This window comes from Schistocerca nitens, chromosome 4, assembly GCF_023898315.1.
Source record: "Schistocerca nitens isolate TAMUIC-IGC-003100 chromosome 4, iqSchNite1.1, whole genome shotgun sequence".
In the NCBI taxonomy this organism is placed as follows: domain Eukaryota; kingdom Metazoa; phylum Arthropoda; class Insecta; order Orthoptera; family Acrididae; genus Schistocerca; species Schistocerca nitens.
The window spans coordinates 78662430-78688511 of NC_064617.1; the positions used below are offsets into that span (position 1 = coordinate 78662430).

General features: G+C 39.1%; 1 non-coding gene across 1 annotated transcript; it reads right to left on the reverse strand.

The window, feature by feature from the left end:
* Positions 1-11224: 11224 nt before the first annotated feature.
* LOC126254335 (U1 spliceosomal RNA) lies at positions 11225-11387 on the reverse strand. The gene has a single exon (XR_007546046.1). It is a non-coding gene; the product is annotated as a U1 spliceosomal RNA (small nuclear RNA).
* Positions 11388-26082: the final 14695 nt, after the last annotated feature.

Genomic DNA, 26082 nt, shown 5'->3' on the forward strand with positions numbered 1-26082 from the left:
GAGTGAGCAACTGCGGAACGAAAGGTCGGTTCGAGTCCTCCCTCGAGTGAAAATTTTAGTTTCTTTATTTTCGCAAAGTTACGATCTGTCCGTTCATTCATTGACGTCTCTGTTCATTGTAATAAGTGTAGTGTCTGTGGTTTGCGACCGCACCGCAAAACCGTGCGATAAGTAGACGAAAGGACGTGCCTCTCCAATAGGAACCGAAAACATTTGATCGCAAGGTCATAGGTCAACCGATTCCTCCACAGGAAAACACGTCTGATATATTCTTTACGACACTGGTGACGGCATGTGCGTCACATGACAGGAATATGTTGTCGACCCACCTAACTTGCACACTTGGCGAATGGGTAAAAAGATTATTCTACCTTGCCCGATTTAGGTTTTCTTGTGGATGTGATAATCACTCCAAAAAAAGTGATGAAAACATAAGAGTTTGTCACATAGACTGCATCAAATGAATGCAACAGTTTCAGAGTCGCACAGTTTTCCCTGTGCTCTGTCAAAACATGTTTTTTACGTTTTCAAATGTTTCCGTGCGTAGACCGTCAATTTCTGTATATGTCCAAGCAAATCTGAACATGTCCTGGAATTTTGGAAAGCGAAGTTGATTATGTGTGAGTGCCTGAACTTAGATAATTATCTGAAAATAAAAAATTAAAATTTTCATCCGAGAGAAGATTTGAACCAAGGACCTGTCGTTTCACAGCTGCTCACGCTAACCACGGGACCACGGCGCTCATAAGCTAACACACTCCTTGTTGTTGCCTACCTTGCGCATGGACTACTCAGTTTGTATATTTTGCTTATTTTTTTCATAGTTCCACACAACTTCTTCCTGTTTTCTCGATTGATCTGTGTTCAGTTTTTCAAGGCCTATCCCTGTGCCAACTTATAACTAAATCTGAGGGGGGTGCGATGGGGAGGTTCCCTTGTAAGCAGCAACGAACTGAAAAAGACAGTTCGAGAAAACTATGACTACCAGTTCGAAAGGAATGGTGAAGTCTTATTTGTTCGATAGCACGACAACAGATGCGTTACAATTGGTACAAATTTTGACCAAGTTGAACATTTGGGAGCAGCTACGCGGTACAGTAGACAAGCAAGTAAGAAGACACAAGTGCAACAACCTACCGTTTTGAAGTCGTATAACGCGTACATGGGAGGTGTTGGCCACCATGACTGGTTAGTTGGAAAATATGCGACGGTAATTAGAGGGAAAAAATGGTACTAGGTCCTATTACACGTTTGCTGGAAATGGCCCTCGTAAATGCCTAAATCTTCTACAGACTAGTACATGGATGCACAGGATTTCAGATGTGCTGTTAGAGTTACATACCTGAAATTGGACACTGGAAGACTGAATATTGGACGTCCAATGGAATACCCACCAAGTCAGCTGAGAATGATACCAGACATCAGGTTTGATGGAATTGGTCATATGATTGAGAAAAGAAGCACACAAAGAAGATGTGTAAGAGCTAAATGCAACGGGAAACCAAAAACATATTGTGTTAAATGCCGTGTAACACTGTGTGTGAAGTGTTTTGTACCATTTCACAAGAAATAAATAGTTAAGACTTGAATACAGTTTAGTATAGTATATGATACTGTTAGATCCCAGTATCCTATGTTGAGGGCGGCCATTATATCAGCATGTATAAATATTCTTTGGCTATTTTTGTACATTGCACTATGTACATTATAATTACGGAATAAAAAATTCAATTAAAAAAAATTGGGACTTAATGGGTTAAAGCCGTTTTTTTTTTTTTATTTGAAAGCTGGTTTAATCGGGACGGTTCTTAGCTATATGTCCGCAAGTATGTTCAGCCGTTTAAATTTCATCAGCTATATGAAGTAAAAATGTTTTCCGCCAGCGTGCTCTCTTGAAATACGTTACGTAGTCCATAAGAAATACATCACGTTATGTAGTACCAGATTGTAGAGCTCAAAAAGATGTACCTAAATAAGACTTTCTGAGGTAAGTGCAAAAGGCCTCTCCACACGACAGCACCCAGAAGCGGTTCTCTGCGCGCCCGAGCATTCAAAAGGCACGGATCAGCATTCCACCACTGGCAACGTGTGCTGCTGTCCCTGTGAGAGGTTTTAATGCCGCCGCGTCGAGCTTTGATGCTGCCGCCGTTATTACTACCATGCTGATGTTACGTGCCGATTGTTCATATGCGGCGACCCGCTGCTTGGCCCGGTGCCACCGAGTAGAGTTGTCAAGGCCGCCAAAACTTACAAACAACAATAATGGTTTTTCAGTTCAATTTTTACACGTAGTCTCATGTTAATTAAATGGTAAAGACCTTTCTCTTTGGCTAGTAACATACAAACTACTTAACTATTTTACGAGTGTAAACGTAAGTCGAAGATATTTTTTATTCTATTAGTTACATTTTACATTTAGAAGCGAATTTATTTATTACCTGTATAAATAAAACTTGTGATTGTTTTTTCACTCACTATCGTGAAAGTTTCCAATGACAAAATCTGACTGAAGAACATTACATATAGTCTTTCCCCATGGCAGTGTAACATGAAGTGGGGCGGAGAGGAGAGGAGGAAGATTACGGCAGCCTCATGTTGTTACCAACTCAGGCGCGACGCAACGATCAGCTGCTATGGTACAAAATGCACACGGAATTAACGTTTCGTGTAGACGTGGGAGATCGGAATTGTACGAGACCCTGATGGAGCAGGAATATCTTCATCGTCATTAACCGCTAAATGCATTGTTGATTAATACTGAACACACGTTCATAGAGCAGCGACAAAGTGTCACGAAGACTACAGACTCATTGATAAGTCTTATCACAAGTCTCTCTCTGTGGCCGGCGGTGGGGGAGGGGGGATGGTAGAAGGGGGCGCGTTCCGGCACCTGAAAGTTCAGAAATTAAGCACTGCTGTATTCTGATTTTTGACATTTCATCACAACAGTACTGGATACCTCCATATTTTCGAATGAAATTATGCAGAATGCACACGGATTTTATTACGTAAACCACCCTTTCTGTAATTCGAGAACGAATAGGACTGCTCATGACTTTGAACTTCTGTGTCATCATTCCAAATGCGCAGTACACAAATTTTCTTCCTCTGCTTAATCTATAATTATCAATTCTATGTACATTGTCGAATGTTCTTTGTCGTTACGGTCGCATTAAGTGGCGTGATAACGGACACGCTTCATCTCTAACCTTCCATTTGTAGTCCAGTGTTTGGATGCTGAAGCACGAAATACAACCCCTCACTATTTCTACATGCATAACTAGTTTCAATGACAACGAAGAAACCATCAGCATCACTGCATGCGAGAAATACTGTGGATTGGCATTGTTTCTAACTGAAGTCAGTTCAGCCCGTTCCAGGTAATTTTTCAGTGTCGATATGCTTCCCGTTCATTGCACCCAAGCAGTTAGGCAAATTCCATAGCGAATATAAACGTTGAGCTATCATTTTCCATTGACCTTCGTTTGGAATGATATAGGTTTGTTTCAACACTTCCCAAATTATTCTGGTAGTTTCACATACGATGTATGTAATTGCACTATGCCCTCTAGCTAAGTACAGCGATGCGAAAGTAAATTTCGTTGCCAGGTATCTACAAGACTAACACCCATACCATATGTACGAATCTACAGCTACACATATACTCCGCTAGCCACCAAGCGGTGTGTGGCGGAGGGCACAATTCGCGCTAAAGTCATATTTCACTTCCTCTGTTCCGCTCGCGGATCGCGCGAGGGAAAAACGACTGAACGCCTCAGTACGAGCTCTTATTTCCCTTATCTTTGAATGATTATCATCACGCTATTTGAAAGTTGGTGGTAATAATATATGCTCTACATCCTCGGTGAAGATTAGATTTCGGAATTTAGTGAGCAGCCCCTTCTATTTAGCGCGTCGTCTATCTGCAAGTGTGTATGTATCTGACAACATATGTGTGTACTGACTATGTTTTATATACTTTATTGATTATTATGTTACTTACTTATAATACGTTTTTTTGCAGCAAGGAGAAGTGGCGAAATTTACGATCCGTATTCGTACGCCGTCTGAAACCCCTGCCCAGTCGTTGCCATTTTATTTGGCACAAGCGATGAAGTTCACGCTCCCGCTTATTAAAACCACTACTACTCTTGACGAAAATTAGTCGGAGGAAGCAGAAATTACACTTGTCTCACAACGAATATCAGGCAGAGGAGGAATCCCACCCACTACCTTCTCCCACCACTTCGCTGCCCCAGCAAGACTTACTCCAGACCCGTGAATCACACAGCCTGCGATTACTTACACGAAAACGGAAGTGTCTCACAGATGTGGATAAATCTTTCAATGAATATCTTGATGCGAACAAAAGAAAACTTACTACTACAGCCTGCGATTCCCAAGGCAAAAGGAACATTTCTTCTCACCTTGCTGCCACAAATACACTCCTGGAAATTGAAATAAGAACACCGTGAATTCATTGTCCCAGGAAGGGGAAACTTTATTGACACATTCCTGGGGTCAGATACATCACATGATCACACTGACAGAACCACAGGCACATAGACACAGGCAACAGAGCATGCACAATGTCGGCACTAGTACAGTATATATCCACCTTTCGCAGCAATGCAGGCTGCTATTCTCCCATGGAGACGATCGTAGAGATGCTGGATGTAGTCCTGTGGAACGGCTTGACATGCCATTTCCACCTGGCGCCTCAGTTGGACCAGCGTTCGTGCTGGACGTGCAGACCGCGTGAGACGACGCTTCATCCAGTCCCAAACATGCTCAATGGGGGACAGATCCGGAGATCTTGCTGGCCAGGGTAGTTCACTTACACCTTCTAGAGCACGTTGGGTGGCACGGGATACATGCGGACGTGCATTGTCCTGTTGGAACAGCAAGTTCCCTTGCCGGTCTAGGAATGGTAGAACGATGGGTTCGATGACGGTTTGGATGTACCGTGCACTATTCAGTGTCCCCTCGACGATCACCAGTGGTGTACGGCCAGTGTAGGAGATCGCTCCCCACACCATGATGCCGGGTGTTGGCCCTGTGTGCCTCGGTCGTATGCAGTCCTGATTGTGGCGCTCACCTGCACGGCGCCAAACACGCATACGACCATCATTGGCACCAAGGCAGAAGCGACTCTCATCGCTGAAGACGACACGTCTCCATTCGTCCCTCCATTCACGCCTGTCGCGACACCACTGGAGGCGGGCTGCACGATGTTGGGGCGTGAGCGGAAGACGGCCTAACGGTGTGCGGGACCGTAGCCCAGCTTCATGGAGACGGTTGCGAATGGTCCTCGCCGATACCCCAGGAGCAACAGTGTCCCTAATTTGCTGGGAAGTGGCGGTGCGGTCCCCTACGGCACTGCGTAGGATCCTACGGTCTTGGCGTGCATCCGTGCGTCGCTGCGGTCCGGTCCCAGGTCGACGGGCACGTGCACCTTCCGTCGACCACTGGCGACAACATCGATGTACTGTGGAGACCTCACGCCCCACGTGTTGAGCAATTCGGCGGTACGTCCACCCGGCCTCCCGCATGCCCACTATACGCCCTCGCTCAAAGTCCGTCAACTGCACATACGGTTCACGTCCACGCTGTCGCGGCATGCTACCAATGTTAAAGACTGCGATGGAGCTCCGTATGCCACGGCAAACTGGCTGACACTGACGGCGGCGGTGTACAAATGCTGCGCAGCTAGCGCCATTCGACGGCCAACACCGCGGTTCCTGGTGTGTCCGCTGTGCCGTGCGTGTGATCATTGCTTGTACAGCCCTCTCGCAGTGTCCGGAGCAAGTATGGTGGGTCTGACACACCGGTGTCAATGTGTTCTTTTTTCCATTTCCAGGAGTGTAGAAACAATGACGGACGCACTGGAGGTTGTCTAGGCGTAGAGTCCGGCAAGTAACTGACGACATGGAAGCATCCATGTATTCCACTCAGAGTGAGAGATATGGAAGCCACATGTCATTGGAGGAGGAATCTTCAACATATTACGAAGTTGTTTGTGACGTTTTCGATTCCACCTATACCAGCCCGGAATTTGTTTTTGCACAGCACCCAGCTAAATATTTCTTGTGTATCATTCTGTTTGTAGATAACCTTTACACTGATCTTTAATTAATATTTTGTTTTCTTTCATGTGAATATACACCTACATTGTTCGATTTTGTGTAAATACAAGTGGAAAAAATTCAAAATATTGGTACAATGTGACTTGAGACTTTCCTCAGTGTTATTAGAAGTTGCTCACACGCTCCCTCAAGTTTGTGTCAGTATAATGAATGTAAGGAGTTACCATCCGTCTTAGTTCTAGGTAAGTCTCCTTTCTCATCCTGTAGAACATGAGGAGTTTCGAATCTGATTCCTGCTGTTCTGTAGCAACTTGTAGCCTACAATTTATATTATTCTCAATGTAAGGATGAACCCACAACTTTCTCAGTTCTCCCCGTCTGTATCGGGGATGATAATAATAGCCGGCCGATGTGGCCGAGCAGTTCTGGGCGCTTCAGTCCAGAACCGCGCAGGTGCTACGGTCGCAGGTTCGAATCCTGCCTCTGGCATGAATGTGTGTGATGTCCTTCGGTTACTTGGGTTTAAGTAGTTCTAAGTCTAGGGGACTGATGACCTCAGATGTTAAGTCCCATAGTGCTCGGAGCCATTTGAATTTTATAGTACTAATACTTTATTATAACTAGAAATTGTACTACTTGGGGCGTACACTGTATTACAACTAGACATCGTACTACTTGGGGCCACGATACGCATAGAAGCGCGCTACATACGCCGTTTCCCGCAGCCAGTGAGACTGATTTAATTTTCTATTCACTCCGCAAGTGACTTGGCATTACAGGAGACTCGTGTTGTGCCTTGTGTGAATGTGATCGTGAACTCGAGTCGTCCAGTCTCCCAGTCTTTTGATTGTCAGATAGCTAGACCTGATTTGAGTACCCCGTGTGAATATGGCGTAAGTCAACTGCTTGTGTAGGGAATTCCCGTAAGCGAATGATTCTTAATCATAGATCCCGATAAAGTGTTGAACCAATTGCACACTGAATTTCGTAAAAAAATTGTGGATCTTGGTCTTGGGTGGTTAACGTGATCCGCTCGTTATCAGTGTCGCAAATAACAGCTCCATTGGTGCCCTGTGTAGCCGTATCCATCGGTTTCAGATATCTAGGGTGTTACAAGATTACCGGATGTCTTAATGACCTTAAGTACTGCCTTCAGTGGCTTCGCTTTCTTTACCTGTTCTTTTTCTGGACTGACATGTTTCCACTCGGCAGTTAAAGTGCGTACTTCCGAAGTTTTACCATATTTTAATTCAATGTCTTAAAATCATCTAGCAGTTGCTGTTTTGTTGTTTCTCTGTCGGTGTTCGTTTCTACAAATCATCTGCAGGTGTTCACATAACTATGAGTTAGCCGGCACGGCTGGCCCGCCCGCCAGTGCAAGTGTGCCGGTAACATTTGTGCGGTTGTGAGATTTTTTTCGGTCTTATAGGCAGCATTACAGCACAACTTGTCTTGTGATCATCTTACTTGAGTGTATTCGAGAGGGCGTGCTTTAAGCTCCACATAAACGACAGGCCAATGAGGGAACAACAAACGCGGAAGTTAGTGCATAGTATGCGACTCGAACACTTACGTGCGTTTAAACAAAAACACTGTCAGTGAAAAGGAGAGTAAACTAACAAATTTTTACACAGGCCTCCCGCCCAAACATTTGTTTTGATTGTGACTCAGATAATGTGATATCTGTTGAGTAGCCTATTGAAGACGTCCGACAATAATTACAGTTGAAAATACCGCCACTACATCTGCATAGCATACGAAACAGAGAAAGAACCGTCGATAAGTACACTCTTCGAAAAGGTAAATAAAACTTCCTGTGACAGGAAACTTCACGAACAAGACACTGAGTGATGAAGGAAAAACGACCAAATCTTGATATGGGACCGTTACAGCTTTCAGGAACATTTCTTAAAGATTACCAACAAAGCAACAGATGTTTTTCAACATCATACTATTATTCAATTTCTAACTAGGGACAAGTTAATCGTTTTTGTCTGTGTTATTCTACAATTCAAGATGCTGCCTATTGTCAACCTTGCTGGTTGCTTCGCAAAGGAGTAATGCATGTTGTACGTGTAATCGGGACTGGAATCACTTGATAGAAACAATTAAAGAACACAGATTCTCGAATGGCCATACGGAAGTGTGCTCTGTGTACAAAATCTGTAAAAAGAATAATACTATAAAAAGGAAGTTGAAAATTAAATTCGTAAAGAAAAGCCGCTTTGGAGAATGGTACTTACAAGGTTATTCGATATCATACTTACTCAAGCGAAAAATTCATTTGCTTTCAGAGGACATCGGGAGAACTTCCAACTCAGGAGAAAGGATACCACGGCAATTTCCCGACCGTTTTAGAACTTATCGGGGCTATGATAACATTTCGCGGCACGTTTTGGATATGCCCAAAGGCAATCATCTTCTTTTCTAATAAATTTGTTTAGCGTTGTATGCCCAAATTTTCACTTCTAATAATTGTTTTAGCATTTTGATTTTTGTTTATTACATTCGAAATCATTTTTAAAATCACGCCTTTTCGTTTTTATGAACTACAAGGTATTTGAGTCCAACAATTAAAAGTGAAATGATTAAGTGTTTACACAACTTCGTTGAAAATAAGCTACTAGAACAAATTAGAGTATCACAGTTTTTTACCATCATAATGGACACTACACACGATGTATAGAAAGTAAATCGGCGAAGCACTGTTCCGAAATTGCAGGAGTAACCAGCTCGGAAAATGGACAACCGATGGATATAGAACTAAAAAAATTATTTCTATGCTTTTATGCAATGATCAAAATGGCGCAGCAAATGTAGTCGCACAGGTGACTGAATTATTTTTTATTGACAAAAATATTGATTTAAATAAGTGTGTGGCTCAAGGTTATGGTTGGGCCAATTTGATGTGTGGTGTGTGTAATGGTGTACAAAACCAGATTGATAATGTTCAGCCAAATGCGGAGTGCTTACATTGTGCCATTCATAATTTGAATTTAGTGTTAAATGATGCCGTTGCCAATTCTGTGGACATACAGATTTTTTTGCAACAATGGTATTTTATAGCAATGATTTCGATTATTAAAGTGCAAACCCAGAGAAACTGCAAAAAAATGACATAGATCCCAGTTTTCATGAAAAAAAGGCTAAAGGAAATTAAAAACATTTCGATGAACTAGCTACTGACCACCGATTTCGAAACAGCGAAGAACTGTTTAAAGTTACTATTTTCGAAAATGTGCCAGACACCATAATAGCTCAGATGTATACATGTTTTACTGGCGTGAGTGCATTTTGTCAAATATTTAATTTCTTAACATCATGATTTTTGCTCACTCTAGACGAAGCAACTTTATTACAAAATTGTAGTAAATATTTTGATATAATGGGCACTGATTTTTCACTTTAATTTATTAATAATTATCAGCGTGTTCTACCTAAATTGACTCTAACGTGGACTCTTTGCCAAGGAAATCTTGACTAAACATGCAATGCTATAATGTGACATAAGGAAGTGTTTACCGCAATTTTATTATATTACTCATTACCTGTCACTTCTACAAAAGCCGAAAGCCAGTAAAATAGAAATAATCAAAACTTAAATGAATAGTACGGGCCAAGCTTAGCTCAGACATTTGCACTCATAGCAGTAGAAAACAAGGCTGCATTAAGTCTAAATTTAACGGCACTTATCGATAATTTTGCAAAAACTAAAGCCACAGAAAAAGATTGTAAAATAATATTGTCTAGTTTTATTCTCCACGTATATTATTTACAGTAATCTACTACACCTACGAAAACATGGCCTCTGAATCCGAGTTTACCGACAATTACCGATCGGAAATCGTAGCTCTAAACGAGATCTGACTGATCGGTATGGCGCATTGATCTCACAGCGCACTTAATTTAGCAAGAGTTAGGAGCAGACACTGACAGCAGCCCGCCTCCCTGCACCTCTTTGCCTCCACGAACGCGCATGTCCTGACTTAACTGTTCCTAGAGTGCTTCGCCATGTTTTCTTGACTGAGTAATACTTCTTCATTTTTTATTTATCATTAGCTTCTGCTTCCGTCTGCACTTCTTTCACCTAGTACCGCTCGACACAATGATACCACGGGATCCTTTTATCGTTATGATAGTTCGAACTATATCCAAATCCAGCCAGTAGTTTTTGTGTGGAAGCACAACAAACGTACTTAGGAAGTACGATTAAAGATTATCTGCTGCGTTACTCATAATAATTTATTTAGCAGTAAGTAGGTTTGCGTTATTGTGCCATGAAGTGGGCGGCAAGGAACTGATGATGATGTAGTTTTGCATATGAAAAGTATTTAGTTTAGATAGAGCCCCCAATTTCATTTTTGCTCCGGGGCCCTTGGTTACATAGGTACACCATTGGCTTCAGACAATGTACATCTTGGAAACAAGAAACGAGCAAAGCCACAGAACCTCTCGTTACGTATACGTAAATAAAGGCACGTTTCAGTGGGAATGTCCACATACTGAAGCAAACTTCCCAGCATACTGTACTGTCTAGCTTTACTTACGTCGTATTTCCAATGTCATCTACCTCCTCTGTCCTTTCCATAATATTGTCTGTACAATAAATAAATCACTGTACAATTTGAGGATACTTCACGACAGTGCATCTTTTATAGCGTTAGTACAATTGTGAGAGAACTTCCACGTAGTTAGGCTCTTTCATAGTTCCACTTCATAATGTTGCAGCATGCCAGTGCCGATATGAAGCTCGCGTAAGATGTTACTAGATGATACAGGCTACACCTTCCCGCCTACTTGTCATGATTGTTATGTTTATACCACAACACTTGACATATTACGCATTCCTTAGTACTGATTGATCTTTGGAAACGTCATCTCTGCCCCATATGTGCTCTACAAGGGCTGTCAAAATCGTCGAACTGACTATTCCCGAGTGTGGTCTGTACAATAATGAAGCCTTCCACCAGCAAACAAGAAACCTGCCGAAATAACGCTCGAGTTTCCATGTAAACAGTATGAAATAAAGAGATAATTTGTCCCCTTGCCTCGTCGTTAAATCGGTAAAAGTGAAAATAATCTACTTAATATACTGTAATGAGTACACCCTTTAAACACCATGTTTTAATTACAATATGACCGGGTCTGCGCGAACGCAGTCCCGACTACCAAAAATTATGCACCCGAGTTACCCACATTAGGGGTAATCGCAGGTGTCAGCCCAACCGAAGTGCAATGGAAGAGCCTCGTCCTGGAGGAACCGCCTTCATGATCACGGTATCCCCTGTGCCAGGTAAGTATGCTTTACAGTTGGAAAACGCTGAACTTTATGTCATACAGGATACATCAGACGAATCGAGCGCGTCTAACTGTACATACTATCCGTGGCCCCACCTGCAATAGGCAAGAGCCGATAACGTTACAGAAATAGTTTTGAGTTTCCACAAAGCTGTTCCATATCATCTGGGATGGGATAACTGCTAGTTCCATTTGATACAATAGACCTTAGCCGTTCGGTCTAATTGGACCGACTAGTTCCGTTCTGTGGCAGCAGATGGCTCCCAAATGAAGGCAAGCATAGAGAGAGAGAGAGAGAGAGAGAGAGAGAGATATATCGCACTGTGTTCCCAGCGCCGTGGGCCTAGAACCTAACTAAATTGAGCTGGATGGTGTTAGGACAGCCTCGTACGGGAAAGTATTCCGCAGGATGAGATACGTGATTATTCGCAAATTACCACATTCTGTGCATAGAAGTAAAGTAGCGAAGATGATAATGTCTCTGAGTACGATCGGTAACATTCTTTCGTTATCCACACTTACAGAGTGTTAGTGTTGTGATTTTCTGCGGCTTCTGAAATCGCTCGTGTCACTGAAAACGGTTTTTACTGCAGTGAAGTTTAATGAGATTTGTTCCCAGTCAATAGTGTACGCTGCATTTTTGGAGGAAAAAAAAAACTGGCGTTCCCACGTTATCTGCAAAATTACATTTTGTGTAGGGATTGTACGGCAATGTAGCAGAAGTCAATGAATACAATATTACCGGTATATGCGCAAAATGAAACGAAAAATACACAATGCTGTGAACAATATAAACACAAGATAAAAATATTATATACATTGGTATACAGATTACATCATATATAATACATCAAACAATGGAAAATCCAGGTTGGAATAATGACAATATTATGAAAATCATAGATTGCTATGGGTAGCAATCTATCCTTTTCATAGTATTGTCACAGTATAATACACTTTCAACTCCTTTTCGTTCAATACTGAGAGTAGCTGGCACATTGTGAAGGCTTTGCTTCTGTCTAGCGAGATGATTTGTGAATATCACAGTTAGTTTGGAAGCGATTTTTGTTGTTGATTACAAATATCGTCAATTAGATGTACTGACTTGTGAGTGTCAAAATCCCAAGTGTCTTGAGCAGGTGCCTACAGCATCTCCTATTTGAAACACCACAGATCAATTTCACAGCTCGTTTTCGAATTTACAAATGTTTTCAACTTTTTGCAGAATTTCCCTAGAATATTGTATCATACGACATCAGAGAGTGAAAATATACAAAATACGAAAAAAATATTGTTTCCCCATAAAGATAGGGCAAAATACCCTAGTTCCTCTAGAATTTCTTTTGTGAGCCTGAATATTGCCCCTCTGTGGATGAACCATTTTTGTGTTAGGTGTTCATATAGCCTGTTGTATACTTACCTGGCAGCAGAAAGATTTGCAGATACATATTACTTGTTTCTCATCACATTTGTGTATTGGCGCACTCTAGCATGTTTTAATCTATTAGAAAATGCCATAGTTATCATAGAATGGTTATCAGTGAAATGGTAGTAGAGTATTTCAATGAAAGCTATCTAAATGTAAGTGTTTCAAAGACTGCAATAAAGGAATTTAACACGAGGAAACAAAATTTGGTATGACATTATTCAATGGAAATGACATTATAAAAAAAGGAAAAATGGATAAAAGTCTTGGGAATCATACAATCCAGGACAAACTCTAATGGGACATGCATACAGAGTCCTTAGCCTGTAAGCCATCTAAAGAATGTATTTACTATAAGCATGGCTAGCAAATATTATAAGGCTATGTGTGCGGTAAAAACTGCTTGTCATGCGCTATTATAATCAAATTTAAACTAACATAATTATTTGTGGTAGGTGGAGACACATAGAACATTATATTGCTCATGAAAACAATAAATCCAAATTTCATCTGTGACCTGCACCAGCATGATAAAACACAAAAATTCAGATACCATGTAAACAGTCAGAGAACAACATGATATGAAAAAAAATGCTCTTCATGCTGGACTGAAGCTAGCCAATGCCCTACCAAAAGTTTCACAGCCCTCCCTACTAACAAATTAAAAGACCAGCGAAAAAGAATTCTAGTTGAAAACATATTTTATCCCCTAGATGAGTACTTTGTCTTTATGAAAAGTGTTTTGTAATTGTAAAACATATCAAAATGTTAAATTTATAGTTTGTAACTTATAAACTCATATATTCACAAGAATAACCTCTATGATATCTTGAAACCGTATTATTTCTAGGGACTGTATTTGATTATCTGATGTTGAATAAACATTATTATTATTATTACTATTACATAATAATTTACTTATTAAGTCACTGCATGATTTTAGTGCCCTGGTTGATATTCATTGTACCCAGAAGAGCTGGTGCTTTTTAGGGATCTGATGTATTTATAATTTTATTTGGTGTTGTGGGTTTGGAGTGCAGTGTCATCACTGGTGTATGTTGTGTAAGATTAAGCAGTTTTATGGCTTCTGAGGGAGATAATGTTTTGTGTTCCCACGTTCTCAACTACAGACAGGAAAAATTTATTGAAATCTGAGGCTGCTCTTTAGATTATTGTGATCTGTCCCATTTTCTATGAACTTTGCTACCCCAGATTCTTCTATTATTTTCTGTTTGTTACTGATTTTATTACGGTTTTTGTTTTAGTGTTTGACCTGTTAATTTCCTATGCGTAATCTATGTTTTTGGGCTTCGTGAGCACACAGTTTAAGATTCTACAATACTCTTAATAGTGTATTTTCATTGCTTTGTGCATTCTATTCCTCTGTTCTTTTACCTGGCACGATATTCTAATCCCAGATTTCTGCCTATTTACATTTGATTTGTCTTCGGGAGAAGCAGGCTTCGAAAAGTTTAAGAATATGGTTTACAATGAGTAAAAATTTTCTTAACATATTTGTGGATTAAACAATGGAAAATACAGGGTGGCATGTAACAATATTCGAGAAGAAAAGTTGCTACAAAACACACACACACACACACACACACACACACAGTCTCGGGCAATCATTAACTTGGGTGTGTACATTAACTGCTTTTCTGTTGCTGAGTTTTAGGACTTCTTGACCATCACGATCAGATAGGCCTTTTACTATGGAGTGTATTTTTACATCATAATATTGTATAGGGTCCAGGAAAACCTTGCTGATCACAGTCTTGCTACAGTCATCTACCCTTGTTGCGAATGAGATCGTTGGGTGCAAGTTAAAGCAAGACATGTATGTTCCTAATTGTCTATAGGTACTGTTGACTAATAGAAGTCAAAGTTAAAATCCCACATAAAGCTCTTTTACTGTTGCTCTTGTAGTTTTTTTAGGCAGTTTCTAACTGAGCAAGAAACTTTGGGATATTTCCTACCAGTGTCCAGTAGATAGTTGTATTTCTGATGGAATGCTTTTCACTTTGGAATATTTCCTACTGGTGTCCAGTAAATAGTTGTAATTCTGATGGACTGCTTTTCTAGTTCCAGTTTGATTCCACAGCATTAAAATCTTGGTCAATGCTGTACTGATTACATCTAAAGCCTGAGACCTAAGAGTGTTCTGAATAAAAACTGCAACACCTTTTCTTAAGTTGGTTATACAGGGTTATTACAAATGATTGAAGCGATTTCACAGCTCTACAATAACTTTATTATTTGAGATATTTTCACAATGCTTTGCACACACATACAAAAACTCAAAAAGATTTTTAGGCATTCACAAATGTTCGATATGTGCCCCTTTAGTGATTCGGCAGACATCAAGCCAATAATCAAGTTCCTCCCACACTCGGCACAGCATGTCCCCATCAATGAGTTCGAAAGCATCGTTGATGCGAGCTCGCAGTTCTGGCACGTTTCTTGGTAGAGGAGGTTTAAACACTGAAACTTTCACATAACCCCACAGAAAGAAATCACATGGGGTTAAATCAGGAGAGCATGGAGGCCATGACATGAATTGCTGATCATGATCTCCACCACGACCGATCCGTCGGTTTTCCAATCTTCTGTTTAAGAAATGCCAAACATCATGATGGAAGTGCGGTGGAGCACCATCCTGTTGAAAGATGAAGTCGGCGCTGTCGGTCTCCAGTTGTGGCATGATCCAATTTTCCAGCATGTCCAGATACACGTGTCCTGTAACGTTTTTTTCGCAGAAGAAAAAGGGGCCGTAAACTTTAAACCGTGAGATTGCACAAAACAAGTTAACTTTTGGTGAATTGCGAATTTGCTGCACGAATGCGTGAGGATTCTCTACCGCCCAGATTCGCGCATTGTGTCTGCTCACTTCACCATTAAGAAAAAATGTTGCTTCATCACTGAAAACAAGTTTCTCACTGAACGAATCCTCTTCCATGAGCTGTTGCAACCGCGCCGAAAATTCAAAGCGTTTGACTTTGTTATCAGGTGTCAGGGCTTGTAGCAATTGTAAACGGTAAGGCTTCTGCTTTAGCCTTTTCCGTAAGATTTTCCAAACCGTCGGCTGTGGTACGTTTAGCTCCCTGCTTGCTTTATTCGTCGACTTCCGCAGGCTACGCGTGAAACTTGACTGCACACGTTCAACTGTTTCTTCGCTCACTGCAGGCTGACCCGTTGATTTCCCCTTACAGAGGCATCCAGAAGCTTTAAACTGCGCATACCAACGCCGAATGGAGTTAGCAGTTGGTGGATCTTTGTTGAACTTCGTCCTGAAGTGTTGTTGCACTGTTATGACCGACTGATGTGAGTGCATTTCAAGCACGACATACACTTTCTCGGCTCCTGTCGCCATTTTGTCTCACTGTGCTCTCGAGCGCTTTGGCGGCAGAAACCTGAAGTGCGGCTTCAGCCGAACAAAACTTTATGAGTTTTTCTACGTATCTGTAGTGTGTCGTGACCATATACCAATGAATGGAGCTACAGTGAATTTATGAAATCGCTTCAATCATTTGTAATAGCCCTGTACAATACTTAATCTAATTTTGTAATTTTCTAAATGTATCTACTCAATTTCTGCAGCTCCTAGATGATGCTCTGTTAAGCAAGCAGGGCGTCTACAGATTTTTTGAGGATCAAATTCATGGTGGTTTTCATAACTTTTTCATTACCTCTTTATATATATTCATAACTTCTCAAAAATATATGTGGTACAAGGACAAAAGCACTTTTTCATGAACCTGAACTCTTCGAAATGAAAACTGAAATAATAATTCTTGTATCACTTAAACTGTATGTCAGCATGGCTAATGCAATTATGTATGACTTGTAGTATACAATTTGTCAAATGCTATAAAAATTAAACTCACACAGAATGGGCATGACTATTTTCAGACATCAATTAAAATACAAATTGTTTTAACGTAGTAATGTAGTGTAAACTTACAGTATTCCTTTACACAGTATCATAATTTTGAAGGTACAAAATTTATGTCAAATGTTAAACTTCACATGGCAAATTCACAGTAAAAGATTCAATGTTTAAATTTCTCAGCTAAACTTGAAATTTCAACATCTAAAACTTCAGCTGCTTCTTTTGCCTTAAATTTTTGAGCTCATTTCCTGGACTGTTCTTCTTTTTAAGATTGGCCACTTCATTTTCATCAAATTTCTTCTTTTTTAAAGCTTCTACTTTTTTTGATGAAGCTTTCTTCACAACTAGTATCATCGGTTTTATAATGTCCACATTCAGTTGTTTTTCAGTATTAAGTAAACCACTGAAAAGCTGTACTGCATTGTAAACACTTCTTTCTGCAAAAGCTGTACCATGTTCTCAGTTTTCAACTAAAACTTCCTTACTAACTTCCAGCGTGCTGGAGCAGCATGGGTCAACAACTTCTGTTAATCTATAGAACGAAAAACCAGTAAAAGTTGCAAATATTTTAATGACAACTTTCAGGCCGAGACCCATTTTCAAGTCAACCTACAGGACAGAAAAACAAATTTATAGTCATGCATAATAGAGTTATCACCAAATTCTTAAGCATATGCCAAAGATACAGAACCATATTGTATCAAACTTATATAAAAAAGTCTACAATGGTATTTCCGAAGATGTAAAAAATGTGTTCTGTACATTAACTGGCAGTTTACTCTTTCCTCTGTCAAGTCCAGCTTTTTTATCTATCTGGCTACCACTTGCAACTCCCTTTCCCATTTCATAAAATTGCACTGCATATTTTACAGTATGTGGGTGGTTTCTTGCATCACTATTATACCCCTTTGCTGAACACTGAGGAGTACAGCTCGTTTTAAGTAGCCACTATTGTCTGTGGTGCCTTTACGCTGCTTATGTGGTGTGGTGTGTATGGCATATTATGAAATTTGGTTACTTGTTGATTAGTGGTGAAGACCACATAAAGTATTGCAAAAAGTTGCTTGGGTTCCTTTCTGTTAGGATATATTATCTATACGATTACTCTTTAGAAACTCTGCCTCGTGATGACTGGGTGTTGTGTGATGTCCTTAGGTTAGTTAGGTTTAAGTAGTTCTAAGTTCAAGGGGACTGATGACCATAGATGTTTAAGTAATTTTCTCGTATTACCAATCATATATTTACATTCATGTTGTGCTGTCCACTTAACCACCTTCTTTTTTGGCTCCCTCATCTTCACGCTCTTCGCCCTTCCTGTTTCCCAACCCTCCATCTTCCTCCCCCTCTGACCACTCTCCCACCCTACACACCCACGGATATGGTTATGCTGTCTTCCTCTGGATGGCAAGTACATTGTTGGTGCCTTGAAAAAAGATAATTTCTGGTTTAATGTTTGGCTTTACGAGAGCCATATTATGAAAAAGTTGTAGAGACATATTATGAAAAAGTTGTTTTATCTGCACGGAATTTGTGTGATAAAAAAATTTATGCATGTAAATGGTCGGAAGTGATGAGGATTTTCTATCTCATTTTGTTTTCTTTTTATGCTAATGTTGCTGTTCTTTGTATATATTTTTATGTGCCTACATGGCCGTAGATGGTGCTGTTTTGCTTTACTGTTCGGTGGTTTTAAATAGTTGACAGTTTTTGGTAATAGATTTAAAAAGTAATAATTTTATTGTTGGCTTGCACAGTTTCACATTCAATATTTTTTACGTTCCAGCGTGGCATATAATTTTGTAATACGCGCTGTAGGTGGTGCTGCTGTCAGTGAGTATTTGACTCTATTCAGTAAAGATTTTGAAAAAGTATTAATTTTATTGTGGACTTGCACAGCTATTATATGAATTGTATTCTTGATGGTTGGAGAACACTTTAATAAATAAAAACGTTTTCCATATCATGATAGGGCACCCCTTCCCGAGGTTTCCTTACGACAGAGGAAGGAGTAAACTGCCAGTTATCTGTATGCACTGTAAATACATTTTTTTTTTACATCTTTCGAAATATCAGTATCACTTTTGTTGAGTAGGTTTGTATCTTTGGCATATGCTTAAAGAACTTGGTAATAACTGTAGTGCATGAATATAAATTTTGTTTTCCATACTGTATATTGCCTTAAAAATGGGTCTCGGCCCAAAAGTAGTCATCGAATGAAAAATAAAATATTTGCAACTTGGACTTTTCAGAAAAGCCTCTTTCAACTGCTGCATTTGCATGAAACATGCATACCAGCTTCTGCACAAACTTGATGATATCCGGGTTCACACTTCACAGTTAATTCATGAGAAAGCGATCAAGTTTGTCCATCTTAGAACCCTCTCTTATATACATAAACTGTTTATGGTCCACAAAACTGAGTTCTGCATAAAGACTTTTCTGAGCAATTTTAGATACAGACTCTGCAAATCACTCATGTCTAAAATAAGGATATCCTTTGTAGTTTTTGCTAGAAGTGGTCCTGACTTGCTGATGTTCGTTGCCTACTGTGCAGCATACTATTAACAGGTGTTGACAGCGTTGTCTGCTTTGTCACTGAACTGTGTTGTCACTATCCGTGATTTTTTGCACTATTTCCATTGTTTCTCATCATTTAGCATGTCAATATAAAAACACTTGATCTCAATTTTTTATAGCACCAAGTATTTAACTGACAATTCCATCCATTGTGCACATTGCTGCTTCGGTGGAAGCTCAAAGCACAAGTTTGTGTTGCTTGCATTGTGTACTTACAGTACACGTATATGGAGTGGGTCCATCCGTCCCTCCCTCCCCATCCCCCACCCCAGCACTATACCTCTTACCGCAGCAAGCACTGTGTGCTCTACCTGCTCCTGTCCCCCCCCCCCCTCAACAGATGTCAAGTTATAGTCTGTGAAAGGTATTAATATAGCTCAAGAAATGCTTTGGATAGCGAGAAATTAATTTTACTCTGATTGTCCTTCACACCTTTAAAATGATATTAAAATTACAATAGTTTTAGTTTAAAAACCTTTAAGGAAATTTCCAGACATTAGAGTGGACAGAATTCAGAATTAAAGAAACACCTGTTCTAACTGAAACTCCTCCCGCAACAGACGAGATGGCAGCACTGTCATGGGCAAGGCTTCAATTCGTACATCATTTCCACTAGGTGCATACACCACATGTATCTCAATGAAGGCACATCTCCAAATTTTTCCATCCACACCAGGCATTCAAAATTGCAAACTGCAGTTGCAGAAGCTCTGCGAACATGACTTGCACAGATAGACACACAAGTCCACTGCAGATAACTAAAGACCATAAAGAGTTCATGTATGTGGATACAACACTTTTAGGGGTAGCACTAATTTTCTACTTCTCTGACTGACACATAGAACAAAATTCATGACCACCCACTCCACTTTCATTACCACTTGTTCATTTTCATGACTTTCATGATCTGTAGACATCATGGCAAAGTACGTAAACAGCTGTTTCATCTAAACCTGCTGTATCTCGAATTGAAAGCAGCAGCTCTTCCTTTTTGTTTAGCGGACTACTTATATTCTGATGGAATATTTTCAAGCAATGATGATTATCACAATTCTTACTTCTAATTTTGGTTTGGAATTAGATAGATGCTTTCTTGCTTGTTTCTAAAGCTACTGGTGATAATAGCTGTAATAAGTTTTTTTGCTGCTCTATTTAAATGCATGTCATGGCATGTGTGAGGTGTCTCAAGTGCAACTATTGGTTACACGAAAAGTGCGCGAAAATAAACTTAAAATACATCAGTGAAGATTTTCCGTGGACGTGTCACGCTTGTTTACGTAACGAAACGGCCGATCTTGCAACTATAGTGGACTCCAAAAATGAAATTATAAAATTACTTCAAAATGACATTCAGGCATTAAAAACTGAAATACTAAGTTTAAAGGAAGAAAATTCTAGATTAATACTTGAAAAACAGTCCGATGTGGGTGAAATACATAAAACAAAACAGCAACAAGAATTGAAAACCACGTGTGAAAGTGCAACTGCAAATGCAAGTAGTGTCACCAAAACTACAAAAAGTGGTCCTAAGGTTAAACAAGCTCAATTTCAGTGTAAAAAGAATGTTAAAATTTACGGAGATAGTCATGCACGCAATACTTCAGATTGTATGTCTAACTCGACCACAGAAAACGTGCGCATTTCATCCGTTATTAAACCTGGGGCGAAGTTTGTTGATGTAACAAGCTCTGTAAACAACGACTGCACCGATTTTACAGAAAGTGATGTCGTTGTTATTATAGCAGGTTCAAACGACGTTTATTGCAACTAGGCCAGTTCATTTATTAAAAAGTTGATTGTTATGTTAATGATGTTGTCCCATACAAATGTGATCCTGTCAAATATTCCGGCGAGATTTGATCTGCCCGACTGGTCGTGTGTGAACCGAGAAATCCGATCTACAAATAAAAAACTAAAACATTTCTGCTCCAAGTTAAAAAATGTGAGACTGCTGGACCTTAACAGTTATCAAAGAAGCAGCTTCACTGTACATGGACTAAATCTTAATCGTCTGGGCAAGAATACTCTAGCAACTGACATCAACAGAGCTATTCAGGAAACAAAATGCGATAATTCAAATGTGATACCTTGTACCTCAGATGTCATACACACGAAAGACGGAAGTGATAATTATATATGCCTGCAGAGCAAGCAAACTGAAATAATTCCTCACTGCAGTGTCAAGACTGTTGATTTTTTAGGATAAAAAAGTCCCTCAGTGTTCCCAATTTAGAAACTATCAATTTGTGTGATAATGTTAACCTTGATAAGGATATATCCTCTCATGATTGTACTAATGTATCATTTTTACATTATAATGTTGAGGGCTTGGGTAACAAAATCGATGTATTTTGGCCTTAGTTACAGATCTAGCCCCACATGTAATCGTGGTCACAGAGCATCAAAAAGCTAACCATAATATTCAGTATTATAAGTTACAGGAGTATAATCTTACATCGTTTTTTTGTAGAACAGAACATAAAGGAGGGGGTGTTGCTACTTATGTAAGGAAATGTAACCTAATAAGCTCTGTAGAAAAAGTATCATGGATTAAGGATTATTGTATCGAGAAAGACTTTGAAGCAGTGATAATTAAGTTAATGATTGTATCCGTCCCACTTATTGTGCTAGGTATATATCGAGCCCCTTCTGGTAATCTCGAGGTTTTCCTGGAAGCACTGGATAGTGTATTGGGGAAGCTAAGCAAGGGTGGCAATACAGTAAATATTGTAATGTTAGGAGACTTTAATATAAACACACTAAGCAACAGCCAGGAATGCAAAGGTTTACAAGAATGCATAAGATCCTATGATATTAAAGATCTACTTGGTCATGTGCCCACTAGAATAACTGAGTCAAGCAGCAGTTCCATAGATCATGTGATGACCAATTATGAAAATGTTGTTTCGGCACAGACTGTAAACGGGCACATATCTGATCATCTAGGACAATTATTAGTTTTTGGTTGTCTTAATAAACTTAAACAAAACAAAAAATTTGAGAATAGAAGATTATTTTCTGAATACAACATCACCTTGCTAAAGAATACTTTGGGTCAAGAATCTTGGGAATCAGTTTATAGAGAAAGGGGAGTTGACAGCAAATGGGAAGTATTTGTAAAAATTTTAACTAGACATATTGATATTACTATCCCGGCAAAGAAGATGAATGTAAATAAAAATAAACCTCCAGTAGTCAAACGTGTAAAACTTGATGAAAAAACGAATAGACTCAAAGAAGGAATGGAGTATATGTATAAGCTACACAGAGAAACCAGTCTTGATTCATATAAAGAGGATTATAAAAAATATAAATATGAGTATCGCAAGGAAGTAAGGAGAAGGAAAGTAGAACATATTAGTAAACAAAATGGTTCAAATGGCTCTGAGCACTATGGGACTCAACTGCTGAGGTCATTAGTCCCCTAGAACTTAGAACTAGTTAAACCTAACTAACCTAAGGACATCACAAACATCCATGCCCGAGGCAGGATTCGAACCTGCGACCGTAGCGGTCTTGCGGTTCCAGACTGCAGCGCCTTTAACCGCACGGCCACTTCGGCCGGCATATTAGTAAACAGATCCGAAATTCTGACTGTGTCTCAAAGTCGTGCTGGGCAGTAGTTAATGATATGAGGAACACTGATTCAAAAACTAAAATTAATAATATAGAGTTAAGTATACATAATGATAATTTTTCTGATCCTTATATAGTTAGCAATATATTTAATGATTACTTTATAGATGCTATTGAAAATGATACTTGCATGAAACAGGAGAGGCCGTTTAAATATGATAAGGAAAAGGAAAGGAACTCTTGTATGCTACCTACAGTAACCATCAAGGACATAACAGAGCTAATTGACAACCTAAAAAATAAAAGATCAGCTGGATGGGATGAATTCTCTCCTTTTCTACTGAAAAAATGCAAGGGTGAGTTAGCCAGACCATTAGTCCATCTAATAAATTGTGTACTTGAAGAAGGTGTGTTTCCGAAGAAACTGAAACTTGCTTTAGTTAAACCTTTATATAAAAAAGGGGAAAGAAAACAACCACAGAACTACAGACCAGTTGCCTTAACGTCAGTGTTTGGTAAATAATTGAAAAAATAATGCTAGAAATCCTAATTGAGCACTATAATATGAATAACTTAATAGGAGATTTCCAATACGGCTTTAGAAGTGGTCGGAGCACCATATCTGCAGCAGTACAGTTTGTACACTGTCTGATGGAGAAAATAAATGAGGGTTATGAAACGGCAGGAGTGTTTTTAGATCTTTCCAAAGCGTTTGACAGAGTCCATCATGGCGCTCTTTTAACTAAACTTGCTTATAATGGTGTCAGTGGGAAACTGTTGCTTTTAATAGAATCTTACCTTAAAGATAGACAACAATGCACAGAAGTTGTGTATGATAATGGAGAGGTAATTGCAAAAAGAAGATCAAAGATAAGGAACATAAATTTTGGTGTGCCACAAGGCTCTATCTTGGGCCCCTTCTTGTTTATTTGCTACGTGAATGATTTCCCAAAAGTATTAGACACCAGTCATCGTATTACTATGTATGCTGATGACACCTCTGGGGTTTGCTGGGCACGTAGTAATGATGACCTAAATTCAGTGGTACAGAATTTTGTTGAAAAAGACCAAACACATTTTGAAAAAGAAAACCTGAGGGTCAATATTAACAAAACTAATTTAATTTATTTTAAGACAAGTAGTTCAAATAAAAATACTGTTCTAAATGAGGACATTCAGGAAAATACCCGTTCAGAATGTAAATTTCTGGGGATATATATAGATGACAGACTTTCATGGAATCAGCAAATAGATCATGTCTGTGGTAAAATAACATCTAGTCTGTATTTACTAAGGAGATTAGTTCAATATTTAGATATCGAAGCAATAAAAATAGCGTATTTTTGGTTGGTATATCCCCATCTATCTTATGGAATTGTATTGTGGGGTGGGTGTAGCCAATACAATATAAAAATTGTATTGCAGAAAAGAGTAATAAGAACTATGGCAAAAGTAAGACCCAGAACTTCATGTAAAAACCTGTTTATTAAGTTTAATATTATGACTATCTATGCAGTATATATGTTTCAATCAATATTATTAGTGAAAAAAGACAAAAAAGTGACAAACAGGAATATGGAAATCCATGATTACAATACAAGACAAAACTCAGACTTTCATATGGTGAGCAGACGATTGAATCTAACAACAAATACCCCATTCATTAAGGGAGCAATATTTTATAATTCTCTGCCAAACAACCTGAAACAGCTTTCTGGTAGAATTTTTAAAAACGAGTTAAAAAAATGGCTTGTATTGAAGTGCCCATACAGTATGGTGCTGACATGATTTGACCTCAGGAATGCTATATTAAATATACTTAAATGATATTTTACTTAGCAGCATGTAATCTATTTATATTGTGTACCAATAATCTGAATGTAGATATTATAACATTGCCCATGCATGTTAAATACATGTTTCGAGCTGTAAGATAAATAAATAAATACATACTTATTTTCCTTGGTCAAGGTCTTGTGCTTGCAAAATCACACTACAATTTAGTGTAGGGCTACATAATGGGCCTCAGTATTTGAGTTGGCTTAATTAGAGCAATTTCTAGGTTATGTATTATTTAAATCACTCTAAAGAAAACAGAATAAGTCAAATTTAAAATAAATGCATTTTTTTACTCCATAATTTCTTATCCGATCAGTAACATTATAATAATCAATTATTAGTGGTTTTTCCATCTTACGTGTACCGCAATTAATTAAAGAGAATTTTACACCAATCGCATTTTGCTTTTATTTCTAAAGGATCTTCTATGGTCTTTAGTGTTTCTGCCTCTTCTTCACATATTCTGCAAACCACTGCTTTTCCCTTCTGTGCTGAGTGTTAAGACATGAAACTGCAGAAGAAATGCCAATTCATAGACAATTTATCACCAGTTTCACTTTTGCAATGTACACTATGCAGTCACTAACCTTCACTACCTTACACTCAGGCAGCCTCACTTTGTAGTGCCATGTTCATCCAAGGCATCTGGAACAAACAGGAAAAGAGCAAACAGCAGCAGTATCATTCTTATTTAATGAGAAAGTACATACATTGTACGACGCCATACTGAAAACTAATGCCTCCAATTTTTTTTTAAATTTTGTTCTCAATTGAGGATGCATATTACCCAATTGACTTTCCCACTTTGCTGGTGCAAGCTGCAACTCTCTGCTGCTAGAGGGGTTCCAAATTGTGTAGTGTGTTACATGGAAGAGTCTAACGTAACTATGTTGATGTTTGAGAAACCCTCAGAAAACTGAAAGCACGAATTCAAAGAGTTCGTCCACACATGGGGGCACCCTCTTCTTCAACACGACAATGACAGACAACACACAAGTGCTGCAACAGTCCAATGCTTTGGGTTTCCTGTCATAGACATCCTGCAATTTTCATATGTTCCCAAAATTTAGGGTACACCTTATATTATTTCACTTTGATACTGAGGAAGCATTGCAACTAGAGGTGAGATTGTGGCTCCAGCATTAAAGTCAAACATTCTACAGTGATATGATGTTGAGAATCCTGGTTTATAGACACAGAGATGTCTTAATAATTTCTTGATTAAAGGAGATTCTCTATACTGTTTAGCTAGGTATTCTTTTAGGTTATATAGAGAAGAAGAGACACAGTAACTACTTAATTTATTTTTGAATACGTATGTCTTTGAATGCATTTTATTCTGGATGGAAATTTACTGAATAATATGGCCAAAACAGTTATGAGACCTCCTT